Consider the following 16,721-nt stretch of genomic DNA (forward strand, 5'->3'; position numbering starts at 1 on the left):
ACTATTTTGCTTAGTTTTTGCAAAAATTGTTCCAGCTATGGCCATTGGAAATTCTTTCATTTGGCTCCTTGTCTTTTTGACTTACCATCATCATGGAATATTTTGTGTGTGCACAAGTGTGTGTATTTACATATTGCTGGCAAGTACTTACTCTGGGGTCATCTTGTGTATTTCCTGCCTCAATTGTAGAAACATTTATTTCTCCAAGGAGCTCGTGTGTGTGTGTGTCTGGGGGGTGGGGAGAGAAAATATTATTGAAAACTGAGATCTGAGTAGAATGAATCATTTTTGAAAATATCTTCTGGATATTTTTTCTCTACTCCCTGGGCAATAGTAGTGCCCCTGACGTAGGCCTAACTGTGGTCCAACATACAATATTGGGTAACTTTTATATTGTTAACATATTTTTAAACATACATTTAAATATTCAAAGCTTCCACAATAATAATTCCAAGATATTTTAAAGCATTCTCACTGAGTACTTAGATAGATATAATAACATACTTGGCCTCTTTAACCTGTGCCAAGCTCTACAACTTCTACTAAAGAGTTTTCTGTACTTATGGGATATAGTTTCTTTCTTTCAAAACATCCACCCTATTCTCCTGTGAAACTGACCTTTGTGTTGTTTCCCACAAGTGCCATATCCATCTCTGCTTTTGTGTTTTTGTTTATGTAATTTCTCACTTTATTTCAGCTATAACTCCATACTCCTCTCCATATATTAATTGGCAAAATTTGTTAGAGTAACTTGGCTATGCTCAGGCATCATCAGTTTGTAGACACAAAGTCACATCAATATGTGTACCACTTTAAATGAGTCAATATCGCATGCATATAGAGTGGTAGTTCCTCTTTAAAATATCCGCCCCACCCCTCCCCCCAGAATCTCAAGAAGTTCTAAGTTAGGTGTGTACCAGCTTGAAACTGTCATGTATCCCAGAAAAAACATGTTCTTTAATCCTCATTCAATATTGCTGTGTGGGATCTTCTTTATTGTTTTCGTGGGGATGTGACCCACTCAGTTGTGGGTGGTAACTTTTGATTAGGTGGCTTTCATGGATGTATCTCCACTTGTATTAGTCAGGGTTCTCTAGAGAAATAAAACCAACTGGAGATATTTGTAAATGTGAAATTTATAAAGGTGTCTCACGCAACCTTGGGAATGAAAGAGTCCAAAATCTGCAGGGAAGGCTGTGAAGCTGGCAGTTCTAATGAAGGGTCTGGATGAATGCCACAGGAGAGGCTCGCTGGCTGTAGGAGCAGTGTAAAAGTCTCTCCTTCCTTAAAGGACTTCAACCAATTGGATTACCTTCTCATTAGGAGGCATGCCTTAGTTGATCAGCCACAGGTGCAATCAACTGACTGATGATTTAATACACCAGCCTTATGGTTTATCAACCAGCCACAAAATATCTTTTAAGCAATGATCAAGCCAGTGCTTGCCTGACCAGAGAACTGGGCATCATCACCTTGCTAAGTTGACACCAGAACCTAACCATCATGCCACCCGTTGAAGGTGGGGTCGCTGACTGGAGCCTTTTAAGAGGGAACAATTTTGGAAATCGCTTCAGAGCCAACAGAAGCCTCACAGCCAGAGACCTTTGGAGATGCAGAAGGAAAACACCCCTGGGGAAGCCTTATGAAATGAGAAGAGAAAGCTAGCAGATGTCACCAGATGCCTTTCCAATTGAGAGAGAAACCTTGAATTTCATCTGCCCTTTCTTTGGAGTCAAGGTATCTTTCTCTGGATGCCTTAGTTTTCACATTTCTATGGCCTTACAACTGTAAAATTGCAACTTAACAAATTCTCCTTTTAAAAGCTGTTCCATTTCTGTTATTGCATGCTGGCAGTTTCAGCAAACTAAAACAGGGTATAACACTGACTTATTCATACAGTTGGCTTCTTGAGTTTCTTCCTAAGAAGTGTTTCAGACTCAGCTCAGGATGGCTGCTGGGCATTGCTCTGTGAAATGGGTAGTCAAGCACCTTGCTTCTCCATAATTGACTCTTTTAGAGTCATGTCACAGCTAAGTTGCTGGGGCTCTGTGGTGTCATTGCTTATATATTGTTTGAGAGGGAAAAATCTCGTAGAGTAAAAGTAAGACTGATGTAAATTCTCTGAATTAGTCAAGAGTCTAATCCAAAATGGATTTAATTAAGATAATTCAAGGGTATTAACAATGGGACATTTAATGATAGGTGTGGGCAGAGTATAGGGGCAGAGTACAGAAAACTGGAATAGCAGGAGTGGAGCTGCTGCTGCCCTATGACCAAAGAGATAAGGACAAGGAGAGAGTGTCCTATCAAGCAGTGGCCTTGAGTAGAGCATAGGTTTTTGGTAGAGAGACAGCCAGCAGGAGGCGATCTTTCAGAGGGAGTCAGAATAAATAGCTCACAAAGGGAATGAGGCTGTACCAGAGGCGACAAAGGCTGGTAAAGAATTCATGTTCTCCTCCCTTCCTCTGACCATTAAAATCAGAGGGCAATGGGAGTCCAGTTGATATCACTCATTCAGGCCAGCCTCAAGGACACAGAACTAGGATGCAGAGGGGTAAAAAATGGCTCTAGAGTGGAAAATAAAAAAAATCTGGCTTAGCCACCCTTGACTGTTTGTATCTGCCATATGTTGATAATCAGATTCTTTTAATACTGACTGATAATTGTCACAATTAGCCCCAAACATCAGGGTGATATAAAAGCCTGAATTCCACATTAATATCCTATGAAGTCAAATAAAATAAAATTAAAATATTACTTAATAATAGTAATACCTTGAATTTTCATAGCACTTAATGTAATTTTACATCATGGGCTTATTTAATAAAAGACATGCTTTTTTTCTGTTTAATAGAGATATTAATAAAACTAATAAATAATATTTGCTGGTCTCATACTCTATGAGCAGTATAGGAAGGATTTAATTCCCAAAACTCCATGAGGTAGACCATTTTGTAGATAAAGAAAATGAGACACAGTGAGATTATCCAAGTTGCCTATTACAATGGCCTGGATATAAACCCAGAGTCTGTCTTCAAAACTAGGACAACATGCTGCTGTTTTTGACATGTACAGTGAGAATTGTAGATAAATGTGGATTAGCATGGTTGTTTCATATAAGCTAAAAAATACATGGAGGTTTGAAAAAGATTAGGGGAGATGTTTTGGGTGTTTTTGAGTGAAAAATTTAGAGTTCTGTCCAATATCTCTCATTTTTAGGAATTGTTTCCTTGATAGTCTTGATGAAGTCATGTTTCAAAACTGTGAAAAAAAAGTAGCTAAACATAAAAGGAATGTTCTGCTTTTCATGCAACACACAAAAATGTAGGATTAAACTCATTCCATTTCCATGTACTTTAAGATAGTGTTGATACCAGAGCTCCACTGATAAAGCCTCCAAATTTTCAGAGATGAATGCCCTTCATATCACTTTTTTTCATGGTAGGGCATATAGACCTTAAAAAATTTTCCTTGGAGAATGAGAGGTAGCATTATCAAGGAACAGAGCTGTAGAGAGCTGCAAAATCCATGATGCACTGTTGCACTATGCATTACGTTTTTTAATGTTTCAATTAAGTAAAATCTTGTCAGCCATTACTTGAGGGGAAGTTGTTGATTCAAGGCTCATGTTCAGTCTCAATATGGAACACCTTGAATTTATACTTAATATGTTATTTACTTACTATTTACTTATTTGCCTCTTACTATCTATAATGTCTTCTCTTACTACTCTCTTCTTTGTTCCCTATGCTTTCTCCATACTCACCTTCCCTCAGCAGCTAAGTTCAGCTCTTCTTCACTTCAGTGCATTTGCACATTCTCTTCCTTTGTTTGAACTGCTTCTAGTATCCCTCTTTGCTCAGCTAATTTCACCTTCATATTTCAGATCTCATATTAAATATTACTTTCTAGAGATAACTTTCTGTTAACTTCAGTTTGAATATTAAAATATTTCTTGATAATTTCACAGTATTTATCAGTTTATGCATCTCAATTTACATTCACTAATTTATCCATCTGTAATTTTTTAAGTGACCTGTTGCTTCCATGAATAGTAAGCTCCAAGGCAGCAGTGGTCATATTTCTTTTGTCCATCATTTTATAAGTGGTACCAAGCACAGAGATCAGCATAATGATTAATAAATAATCACTGGATGATTGAAAGAATTTTGCCCATCAACTAGATTTCAATGTTATCTGCGGTAGAAATATTATTTTTTGCATTCCTCATATGTCTAGAGCATTCTCACTTAATGAATTTTTATCTAATATCCTTCTCTGTCTCTCTTTCTTTCCTCAAAACCTCTCCAGTCTCCTTTCTTGGTTGATATATGAGTGTTTTCTTAGACTATACTAACTTTCTTCTCACTTCTGCTGTTTTAATTTGCCCCAGTATTTCCTGCCTAATATATTCTTCTTACTTTCCGGCCTCACAATTTAACTTTATTATTTAAATCCCTTAGTAATTCATGTTATTTACCAAAGACCTTTATCTATTAGGCATTTTCAGGTATCTGTGGCAAGTTCTAGTCAGACTGACCTTTTAAATGTGAACATTGCTTCCTCTCTTCCTTCCTTCTCCCTTCTTTCCCTTTTCCTTCCTTCCTCCTTTCTTTTTTTTTTTTTTAATTTTCTAGATTTTGTATGTCATCACCCTCCTATCTCTCACCCCCCTTTATATTTTCACTTTAAAAACTAGGCTACTACCAGGGATGAATCTGGCCCTGTCACCATGGGATCAACAATTCCATGCTGACCAAAAGGGGGAAAAGAAGTGTAACTAATTAAGTACCAGTGGCAGAGACAGTTCAAACAGAGTTGAGGGTTTACTCTGGAGGTTGTGTCTATACAAGCTTCAGTTATGCATTACTATCTATCATAATCTGCCAAACCCCAACCAAGACCATTACAGCCAATTCTAGAAAGTACCTAGGGCAATATATAAGATTCCACAAGGGTGCCATGCATTAGAGTAACTTTCCAGAAACCTGGAACCTCCAGATGGGTCCCTGGTCCAGATAAATCCTGAAACCTAGAAGGCCCAGCCTTTCTAGAACATCAGATAGTTCCATCTCCCTGCCCCATATTAGTGACAGAACCTTCTGATATGAGAAAGTTAGATGGCCATAGCCCAGACAATCTTAAAGAGAGAGATGGAAAGATCAAAGGTGATGGTGGAGTTATACAGTGAAGCTAGGATTTAACAAATGTATATGAATGCTGAATTATTAAATTGATATCTCTTTTAGTCTCCAATATCTTAGAGCAGCTAGAAATAAAAACCTAAAATTGTGGAATTGCAACCTATGTCAAACTCTGAAATATGTTCTACAACTAATTGTGGTGCTGTGCCTTGAAATGTATTGCTTTTTTGTGTATATATTATTTGTCACACAAAAAAGAAGGAAAAAGTTGATTGTGATGATAAAAAAAAAAGTTAAGCCTCCTAGCCTCCTATATTCTGGAGCAGCTAGAAAGAAAAATCTGAGAGGATCATATGGTAGCCCATGACAAACTCTGGGATCTCTCCTGTAACTACTTGTTGAAGAGTGCTTTGAAAACTATTGCTTTTTTAATTATTTGCTTTGTATATATGTTATACTATACAATTAAAAAATTAAAAAGAACTATGCTACCTTTTAATCATTGCATCTTGGGAGTGTATATGTTTAACTAGAATGTCTATAAATTCATACTCACTATGTCTGAACTGTCTTGCCTCTCTGAGTAGCATTTCCCCTCTATACAAGAACAAGTGTCTATTATATACTGTATACTAAAGATTTAGGCACTTTCTCCAGGATCCGTCTCTTATTCACTTGTCTAGACCTAATTGTTCTACACTGTCTGGCTTCTGTAATAGAATCTTTACTTTCTGGCCAAATTTACCCATCTTTCTTTGGATTCGTCTCTTTAATTTTGCAGACTTCTTCCAACTCTTCAATTAACTTCATTCCTCCTTTTATATCCAATCCCTTTTCTACAAATCTTAGGCACACCAGAGTCCTGGATTAGAGCCAAGTATCCTGACTTCCTAAGATAAGGATTTAAATCCACTACACAATAGTCTGCCTTCTGTAATACTGTGTGTAAAGGTCAACAAATGGATAAAAAGCATAAAATCTGGGTGGAATTGGTGGAAAAGGTAAAATGAAATGTGGATTCTGTATGAAGCTGATAAGAATCCACAATGTATGAATTTTATAAATAGGTTTAGGAATTATTTTCCAATGTAACTGAGTGACAGTTTTGAAAATATATTCAATATAAAATCATTCTCTTAAGTGAAGATCTGTCTCCACCACTTCTTCAGAATATATATTAGCTTCTATTGCTATACATACTCTACAGAAATTGTGTAGTTTTGAAAAGTTGACCTAAGAGGAGATTGATCATTTATTGCGTGAGCATGGTTAAAAATGGAGGCCACATGCCATATGTATAAACACTTAAAAACTGTGAAATAGTGCTAAAAACTATTCTCCTACCTTGATAAATATCCTCCTTGATGACCTGGAAAGACAGGGTTTGAAGGTAAAATTCTTAGCTTCTTGGAGGCATGTCATCACAGGCTCTGGTTCCTTACTCCTTATCCTTGCTCTGTCTTATGCACTGAGAAACACAAAATCTACATGGCAGGCTCTATCCATGCCTCTACAAACTGGCTCCCTTGGTCTAGGGATAAACACATCTGTGATGTGACCATCTTTCAGGAGGGCAGACCTTAGGGAGAAGTCTGGTTCTAAATGTTGTTTTGGGATACAGGGCAGTGATTTCTCACTCCCAGGAATATGAAGTATAGTTTAGAAAGGGAGGCAAGAACTTTGAGTGGGAACATCTTGACTCATAAGCTCCTTACCTATTGGAAGGGGTTTAATCTGAAGAGCGTCAAAGTAGAGTTCAGGGATTTGGGAAGGAACATTCATTCTGGGTGTAAGGGTAGACTGGAATTTATAGCTTATCAAGAATTTCTGCTGTGCAAACAAATCAAGAAATGTATTTTTTATTCATTTTAGAAGAAGAATTCCATGGAGCGCCGTAGATTTGCAGTGATTGTTTAAAGGATGAAACTACCTATAGAAGGCTGGTGTCCATCATCAACAATCAAAGACATAGAGTAAGATTAGACAAAGTCGAGCTCCTCTGAAAATGCATAAGGGTGGCAACTAAATTTGTTAAGGCTTGAAGATGGAAATCCTCCATGAACGGTATATGAAATTCAAGATTAACATAAAATAATGTGACGTTCAAAGGCATAGCTTTTAGGACCACATTAAAAAAGAGTCAACATCACTATTGGGTCTAGATTCAGAGATAAATAGATATAGCCAGATAATTGAGAAAATATAGTGAAGCTCAAAACTAGAGGGTGAATAAAGGTCACATTTAGAGAAGTCAGGAAACAGCTTGGGAAAGGCTGAGATTCCTAAGAGACCCTTACTGTAGAGCCTACAAAAGCTGCCTCATGTTAGAATTTTCTCACACAGAGTGAGGAAAGAAATTGGTGACTATTTTAGGAAATCTGGGTTCCAAAACATTGTGCCAACCATGAAATCTGTTATTAGACTTCTGTTGTGACAGAGTAGAAGTCTTTAGTACAATAGTTTATTTTTCTTAATTTTCTTTTAATTTCTTAGTGTGAAAAGAAACAAAATGAAATAGATTACTATGTCTAAAAGATTTAAAATGGAGACAGGTTATCCAAGAGGTTACTCTTATGCACATCTCAGCCAGATATCACAAACTGCCAATATAGGTGTAGAAACAAGCCACAATATTTCTCAAAACCCTAAGATTATCTGGACACAATAAACAAATGACACGATAAAGAAACTGTAATGAATATGTTAGGATGTAAGAAATGCTTATGATGACTAAATCATTTTATAGATATATCTTTTTACTTTCTAGTGTCTTAGATTAGCCAGAGGGAAATACCTGAAATTTCTGAACTGTAATCCAGCTGCCTTGATCTGTGATAATGATTGTATAACTCTATAGCCTTTATCTTGTGATTGGCAAAAACCTTTTGACTTACCCCACCTGTTTCCTTTATTCTGTTTTTCAAATTTAGAGTTTTAGGACCACTAAAGACAGTACCTAATGTTTATTAATAAAAGGCCTTGAGTCGGCCCAGAACTAACCCACCCCAAATCCAACACTATCTTGCTGGACCAAGCTGGATCTAACCAAAGCGGGCACACCAGACATGTGCAGTAGCTGAAACTTTAACCTATATGTGACCTATGCCTCATTATAAAACTAAAAATCATGCCATCATCATATTAAGGCTGCCATTTTCCTACATGTATTCTGTGATTAAACATGTAGTCAATCTGCACATGCTTAATAATGAGATCATCACTCACCTCATCATCTCGAGCCATTATCCTCATTATCTGAAAACCTGCCATCTTTTAGAATATAAAACCATCAGAGTTACTGTAGTTCAGGGAGACAGATTTTTAGGCCAGTAGACTTTCGGATCTCCTGCTTTACACTTATCAATAAACTCTTTCTCCCTTTGAAACCCCATTGTCTCAGGAATTGGTCGTTTGAGTGCAGAGAACCCACCACTTTTGGTCGGTATAAAAATCAGTAAACTAACCTGAAGGGCATCTGGAGCATTCCTAATATTCAAATACCCACCAATCACAAACAACTTCGTAATCTTTTTCTTTAAAAACCTTGCCTGGAAGCACTAAAATGGAACATGATTTAGGTTGTGACCTGAATCTGTCCTCCCTGAATTGCAATTCCAAGACCCCAAATAGAGCCAGTTTATTTCTAGCTCAACATAGAATTCCTATGTCATCCAATGTTCTTTGTTGAAAGCCACAAAAATTGACGCTGGAAAATCTTAGCAGAAACTTAATTTACTAAAAGGATATTTTGTAGTTTACAGAATTTGTGAGGATGTTGTAGAGCCTGGGTCAAGAGTGTGTAGGAATTAAGCAAAGCTAGAGGATCTAAAAACATTATCTGGGAAGAACACTTGAGGTTTTTCCTTTGATACTTGCTTCAGATTCAAAGACCCAGGTGGGATAATGTAATTGGCTGATCTTAGGTCCAAAGCCCACATCCTAATAATCAGAAGGGGAGGGAAAGGCAAACTTCCGAAATTTTAGCCTCTGTAGTATGAGCGGGACTCAATATCCCATAAGATTCATATATTCAGATGCTGGGCAATTAAGATAATAATCAACAACAATCACCTCTGTCTTGGAAAAAAAAAATACATCAGTTTTGGCTGTCTGTGGGGAAAAAATAAAGTCACAGGATTTGTCTATACTTGGGTTTCTTGAAAGTAAGAACACATTCTTGTCAGAGTTCATGGCAGTAGGAAATCCAGGGAAAATTAGGGGAAACAGCTGTTAGTGAAGTAAAACCTTGGAATAGCTACATAGCAATGACTACTCTTCTCTTTCCATGAGAAACAAGATTTAGAACCCGTTCTCTCTAGTTATCAAAACCTATCTTAGGGACTGATACTACAATGTGGTGCATAATATTATGTTCCATTTTTATTTAAGGAGAAATACAATACCCACTGGATCAATGGTAGAAAACACTAAAATGGAGAATTAGTATTTGACAGAATGCCTTCAAAGTACTGTGCAGAAATATAAGAAGAAAGAGAAATGAGAAATGAATGAAGCCAACCTGGGAATTGACATTCTTTATAAAAATGAAAGCAACAATACAGTACTTTACATCTTCTCTTTCTCAGAATGAGTTCATTGTACACTATTTTTGCATAAAATGTTCTTTTAACTCCTCCTTTGCTACTTTCTGTGTATGTCCCTTCATTTCTTTATGGGGTTGAGCTGGCAAGATATGAGTTACAGTGACAGAACAAGCATGATAAATTTCTGCTGCCCTATGAAATTTGTTCAGTGTTGACTCTTTTGCTGTTTAGAATCCTAATGTTTTGCTCAAGCAGCCCTTTCCATCCATCAGATAGCATGCTGCCATCTGTAGAAGTGCCACAGTACTAAGATTTATGTGTTACTATTTAAAGAATTTAGGTTTGGCAATTTCATGCTGTTCATTTAGCCAAACAATAATATGCTAATTAACCTGCTTGAACTAAATTACACAGTACTTGAGATGCTTAGCCAACCCAATTGCTCAATTGGCTGAACATTCCTGACCCTACAATTTTGCACGTAAGGAGCTTTACATCCGAAACAAATGGTTATTGGACTGTTCCACTTTATCATCTGAAAGGGAATTATCTTCCATTTACTAAAGAAAATTTATATTTCATTTGATTTGTTGTGGTTATACCAATATTTCACGATTATTATGCATTGGAAGGGACAAAAAAATTGTTTTCTTTTCCAGAATAATTCGTATTTTTTAGCTGGCTGAAACACTGATACAGAGATATCAATGTTTCTATTTATTTTAGCTTGCATTAAGGACAATCCAGAAATTCTATATCCACTTGTGGGCTTCAGTACATGATCACCCAGAAGTGATATACATAGTTTCATATAGTATTTTACCGGAAAAAAGTTTTCCTAAGTTTCTCAAAATGGGTTCTTGTCCAGAAAGTAAAATTTTAAAATTCCTTGGGCATTCAGGACTAAGGCTTCTTTCTTTAATAAATTCCTTTCTGTGGACCCACACCCCTGGTTTACTTACGGCTACTCAGCGTATAATGCTTAAGGGTTATTACACTATACCCTCCTCTTCCAGATCAATCTCCTACCTCAACAGAATCCAAATAAACTAAACTCTCCAATAACCAAAAACTAATTGATACAAGAGAGATGTTGAAGAGCATTATTGCAGGGATTAAAATTTCTAATAGAGTACAAATCAGTGCTAAAATTCCTCACGTCTCACAGACTAAAATCTCTTGATATCTTGATGGAAGCATAAGAATAAAATTAATTTTAACTTTCACACAAGATGGTGCAGGAAAGCACTTCAGGACAGCTCACACTGGTCTTGCAGGCAGGGAAGGAGAGAGCCTCTGATGTAAGCCTAGAATTGGCACCAAATGGGTGGAAACAAGTTTTAAAAAGTAACAGCCTGGGTCCCTGAAAAGTAAAGTGTAATTAAAAGTGGGAACCTTCAGCAGGAAATTTGAATTAGTTAGACTATCCGGATAGGCTGTAACCTCTGGAGTATCCAATCAGAGGAGAAACAGAGGAGGGACCTGAGGTGTGAGGCTTAGGGAGTATACATTACTGCTTTTTGTGGCTCCGGTAGCCAGCCACCATTCTTTGGCTGTGTGCCCGTCTTGCAAGATCACTAATAACCCCTTTTCTTTTCCATAATCAGGTGAGCATTTATTCTCTTTCAGGAATGGCCTTCTTTCTAACAGAAGAAGAACAAGAAAAGAATTTAGTAAAAGAAAGACATTTGGTAGGGAGAAAAGGAATTCAGAGAAGAGAGAAAAAAGGCAGAATAGAAAATAAAAGAGAATGCAGGAAAATTTACCTGGAATATTTTAGAGTGTATTTATAGTATGTGTATAATAAATTGAGATAATCGAGAAAGCTAGGGGTATTGATTATTCTGTAAATCAGTGGTTATCAAGTTTTGCAGGGTACACAAATCATCTGGCATCTTGTTAAAATACAGATTCTAATTCAGTTGTTTTGGCATGGAGCCTTTTATTCTGCATTTCTAATAAGCTTCCAGGTGATAGTGATACTATGGGCCATATTTTGTGTAGAAGGGCTGAAAACTAAAGTGCACGTCGAACTACTGCGTAAACTCCGTATTAACTTTAAGGTAAATTCAAAAAGGAAACATTTTTTAAAAGTTGTGATTATATGAAAAGAGAAAATTATATCTGTGCATGTTTTGAAAAGGAGCAAGAACAAGTAAGGCCAGTGGAACAAACAAATTTAACAGAAGAATATAATACTGGCTCATTGATGCTAACAACTGTCATAAAAGATGCTTGTTCAGTCTTTGTTAGTACAGTACTAAAAATAAATGCAGGAAATCTCTAATCAGTGTGATTTTAATTGGCATATACGGGAAATGTTATTTAAATGTTCTTCAATAAATGGACCTATCTTTGCCCTAATTCTTAATAAAAAGGCACTGCTTTAATTAAAAATACTGCAATGTTCTAAGCAGTAAGGTGGCTTTAGAATTCTATCCCATCTTCTCAGTATTGTGCTCTCTTTTTCAGGAAACTATTTTTATTGGCCTATATTCATACATGGTTTCTTTATTCAAATTTAAGCAGAAAGAAAAAAAAGTATTCTTATTTTTTCTCATGAGATGTTATCATGCAAACTATTGTAGATTTTGCTTTTTTCATGTACAACATATTGTGTACATCTTCTCACATCAATATATGAAAATGTTTTCCTTCCGTTTTTACAGCTGGTTAGTACAACATTTTTTTTAACTAGACTCTTAGTGATAAAAATTTGGGTTATTTCCTATAATTAATAATATTCTACCTAAGATATTTTTTACACATGCAATTATTCTATAGGAAAACATTCCATAAGGGCGGTTGCTGAGTTAAAAAGCGTATTCATGTGCAACTTTGATAAATATTGCCAAATTGCTCCCCAGAGGGGTTGGTAGCATGGAATAGGCAGCATATTTTCCTAAAGCTTCACTAATAGTAATATATATATATATATACACACACACACATATATATACATAACATGCATAATACATACATACATATATAACAATGCATAACATACATATGTACATATATACATGTGTGTATATATATATATATTTTTTTAGCTGCATGGTCCAGCAATTGAACCTGGGTATCCCACATGGAAGGCAAGCATTCCAATAGTAACATATATTTTAAAAATTTTTGCTAAATTGATAGGTGTAAAAATATACTACTCTGCAGTTTAAATTAGCATTTCCCTTATTATGAGTGAAATTCAGCATTTTTTTCATATGATGAACACTCCTTTGCACTTCCTGTCCTAAAAAGAGTTTTTCATATTTTCTCCTCATATTTCTATTGTTATTGACTTTAATGGTTGATTTCCAGAGGATCTGTATCTATTAAGGAGATTAGCTTTTGTGATGTGAATATTTTTTCCCAGTTTGGCATGTGTATTTTTACTTTGCCTATTTTTTCCATATATAATATAGAAGTAGTTTTTATTTTTATGAAGTTGACCTTATCAATCACTTATTACATGGCTCCTAGATTTTGACTCAAAGCCACAAAGGCTTTCCCACAACAAGATTATAAATTGTTTCCTTCTGCTACATTTTAAAAATGTTATATATTCAAATCTAATATCTAGTTTAATATAATTGTTTATACTGGTTTATAATGTGATATTTGGTAATCAAATACCATTTAATGAATAATCATTATTCCCCTACTAATTGGAGACACCACATTTTTCATATACCAAATCCCCACGTACACTTTAGTCTAATTTTGCTTTTTCTTTCCTCTTCTATTGATTTGTCTATCCATGGGCTGGTAGGTACCATATTGTTTCAAATATTGAAGCTTATGTTTGTTTGTTTGTTTTATTTCTTGGCATGTCTAGCTCCCCTGCATGGATCTTTGATAAAAATATACTGAATATTCTTATGTAATTTTTGATAAGAGGATTAACATCTGCTTAGTTTTTTAAAACATAATCAATTGTTATTTGAATATAAATGAATAAGATAATTCATGGTTAACAAATACTTATCTGGTGCCTATTACATGCCAGTGGTGTTCCAAATGCAGGGGATACTGTAGTGAATAGAGAAAAAGGAACTTAAATTTTAGTTGTGGGGGATAAACAATGGGGACAATAAAATGGGAAAAGAGTATAATATCCTTGAAATTGCCAGTATTATGTAAAAAACTGAAGTACAGAATGGAGAAACAGAGGGCCAATATGAATGTATAGGCAATCTCTCTCTTGAATCTATCTGTTTTCTATCTACCTGATGTTGAATGTACCTAACTAAAGAACATGACATATTTCTCCACTTATAAAAACTTTTTTTATATCCTTCAATACTTGCTCATTCAGCACCTATTATATACCTAGCTCTGCCTAATTGATGGGATTAACTGTGGTTACACACCTTACAGTTTAGTGGTGGGAGAGAAACAAAGAAGAAAGTAAAATGAATAGAGGATATGGTATATTAGAAGATGAATAAGTGATTAGGTGTAAAACAGTGCAGGGAAGGGGGATAGAGAGAACCATGCACTTGTGTGTGTGTGTGTGTGTGTTCAGGATTATGTTTTTATGAGATAGTGTTTTTGATTTAAAACATTATGCATTTTCACTTGTTCAATTTCCCTCTTTATTTAGTGTTAAAATATTTTTTATGAAGATTTTGAATGTTTTTTGTTCAGTTAACACTTCGGCATTTTACCTCTTGTTTTTGTTATTACTGCCATTAAACAGGTAGACATTGTGTGTCTGTGTGTGTGAGAGAGAGAGAGAGTGAAGGAGAGAGAGAGAAAGAGAGAGAGAGCAAGAGAGGAGGGGAGGGAAGGGAGGAGGAAGGAAATTTACACTAATTTTACCTCATTAATTTTGTACTTATCCATGAACTGGATTCACGAATGCCTTTCACAGCTGTATTTCAAGATAGAGTTTGGCAAACCTACTGGTGATAGGATTATATAGGGTGGATATGATCCTTTACACATATATATGTAAAGATTTCTTGAATTGAAACATTCAATTCAAGCTGTGCAAAACAAAATAAAACAGATGAAAAATTTTAATTTGATACTAAAACTGAGAATATTAACAATACTCATATATAGCAGAAGGTTAAGATTCTAGACTAAATGAACAAATCTACAAATTATAAAGACAAACCTATTCTAAAATGTGCCAAATCAAGAAATGGAGTTTTAGAGGGGGGAAACAAGAAATTCAACTTCATTAGTGATCAGGCAAATAAAAGTTAAAACTATAAATAGAAATCCTGCAAAAATATCCAAATTTAAAAAGTAGCATATTGGTCTCTCTTTAAACCGTTGAAAACCGTTGGGCTAAACCACCTGCGCGCTCCCGTCCCTGGAACGTGCACACTCTGGGTTCTTAATGGTGCACTTTCTTTTCTGTCAGTGATCTTTTCTGACTGGGTTGCACTTGCTTATCTCATTATTGAATTCCTTCTAACCCGAGATGTGGACACTGGAAAGGGACTGTGGTGACAAGGGAAGTCTGGCAGCTTCTGTCTTAGTGAGCCAGCCAGGAGCTGCCTCGCAGCGTTCGCGACAACTCACCCCCAGCCCTACCTATCTGACTGGAGCGAGGTGATCATGCAAGCCGGAGCAAAATGCTGCAAGAGCTTCCTGGAACGTTATGCAGAATACTGAAGAAATTGGAGCCGAGACTCCAGAGCTTTAGGAAGCAAGATTTTACTTGTCCATGTTCATGGGGTCCAGCTGAGTCACCTCAAAAATCTGAGCCCTGGACAAAAGGTTACAAGAGCTTTTAAAGGACTTCTCCACCACTTCAGTGAGAAACACCTGGCACCATCCATCAATGCAAGTTTTTATCCACCCTGGCTTCTTCTTTGTGATCTCCAGCCAGTTGGAACCCAACTGTGTCCAGACATCTTTGACACTATACTATAAACTGCCTTTACATTTTCTAACTCAGAAGTTCCCTCAGACAGCCAATCTACCTCAAAGGTGGAGACCATTATTTGGAGAGTTTTGGGGGTTGCTCAGACTGCCCTTCCACTCAGGCCTTCTACGAGTGGGCTGATAACCTGATGCACTCAAGGACTTAGCAGTCAGCTGAGGACCCTGTCTGAACATGACTTTTGATTCAGAGACCTTCCCCAGTCCCCGTGGTAGGCATGTCATCATGCTGAAAATTGTATGCCCTTGATGTTTCGAAAGCATTGGAGACATTTGGTCAGATCTGAAGGACAACCATCCCCATAAAGGATATATGGATGAATGGAGACAAAATGGCTCAGTGGAAATCCATGAAATGTGAAGGCACTGCCATTTCTCACTGATTCCTTCTGTTTTAAAATTGGCATAGGAAAGTGAATTTATTTCTTGCTGAGGCTCCTATCTCCTCTGAGTCTATTCATTGATAAAACAAAGCATGCAAACATATGAAAACGAATACAAAGAGCAGCAAAACGAGTGTGACTGTCCGCAGTGTATCGAGATTCTGGCTCCTTTGAAGAAAATCTTAGACTTGGAAGTTACAGGTAAAAATGTTACATCTGCTGAATATAAGGCCTCAGCTTGGGGGCAAGTGTGTGTGAACGCTTCATGGCAGAGTGCCACCTATTATGCCACCACATCACACCCTGAGTGTCATGCATGGGGAATGAGGGTGGCATGGTATTTCAGGGTTCTTCAAGGTTGCATGAGGGGATACATGGGCTTAGAATGATATCAACCTATGGATTTGCCTGCTCTAGTCATGATCAACCTTTTCCATAATGTACATAGGTGACCGGAGTAAAGTTAGTGAACACTCATTCATAAAACCTGCCTCCCTCCTAACTGTCACACTGATGGTCTCTCCTTGTTGTCAGGCACTTGTTTTTGTTTGAGATAGAACGCTCTCAGGGTTCCAAGCTGGCAGTTATAGACCAGTAGCTACTGGCCAGAGGCAGATCTGAGGGTACTTTGGGTCCATGAATGTCCTACTTAGTGCCACAACAATGTCTTTTCAGCTATTACTAGTACAACTGTCCAATGTTTTTATGGTTTTACGTGAAATTTTCTTGGAAATTTTAATATGTGCTCCTTT

This window comes from Tamandua tetradactyla, chromosome 1 (genome assembly GCF_023851605.1).
Source record: "Tamandua tetradactyla isolate mTamTet1 chromosome 1, mTamTet1.pri, whole genome shotgun sequence".
Classification (NCBI taxonomy): Eukaryota; Metazoa; Chordata; class Mammalia; order Pilosa; family Myrmecophagidae; genus Tamandua; species Tamandua tetradactyla.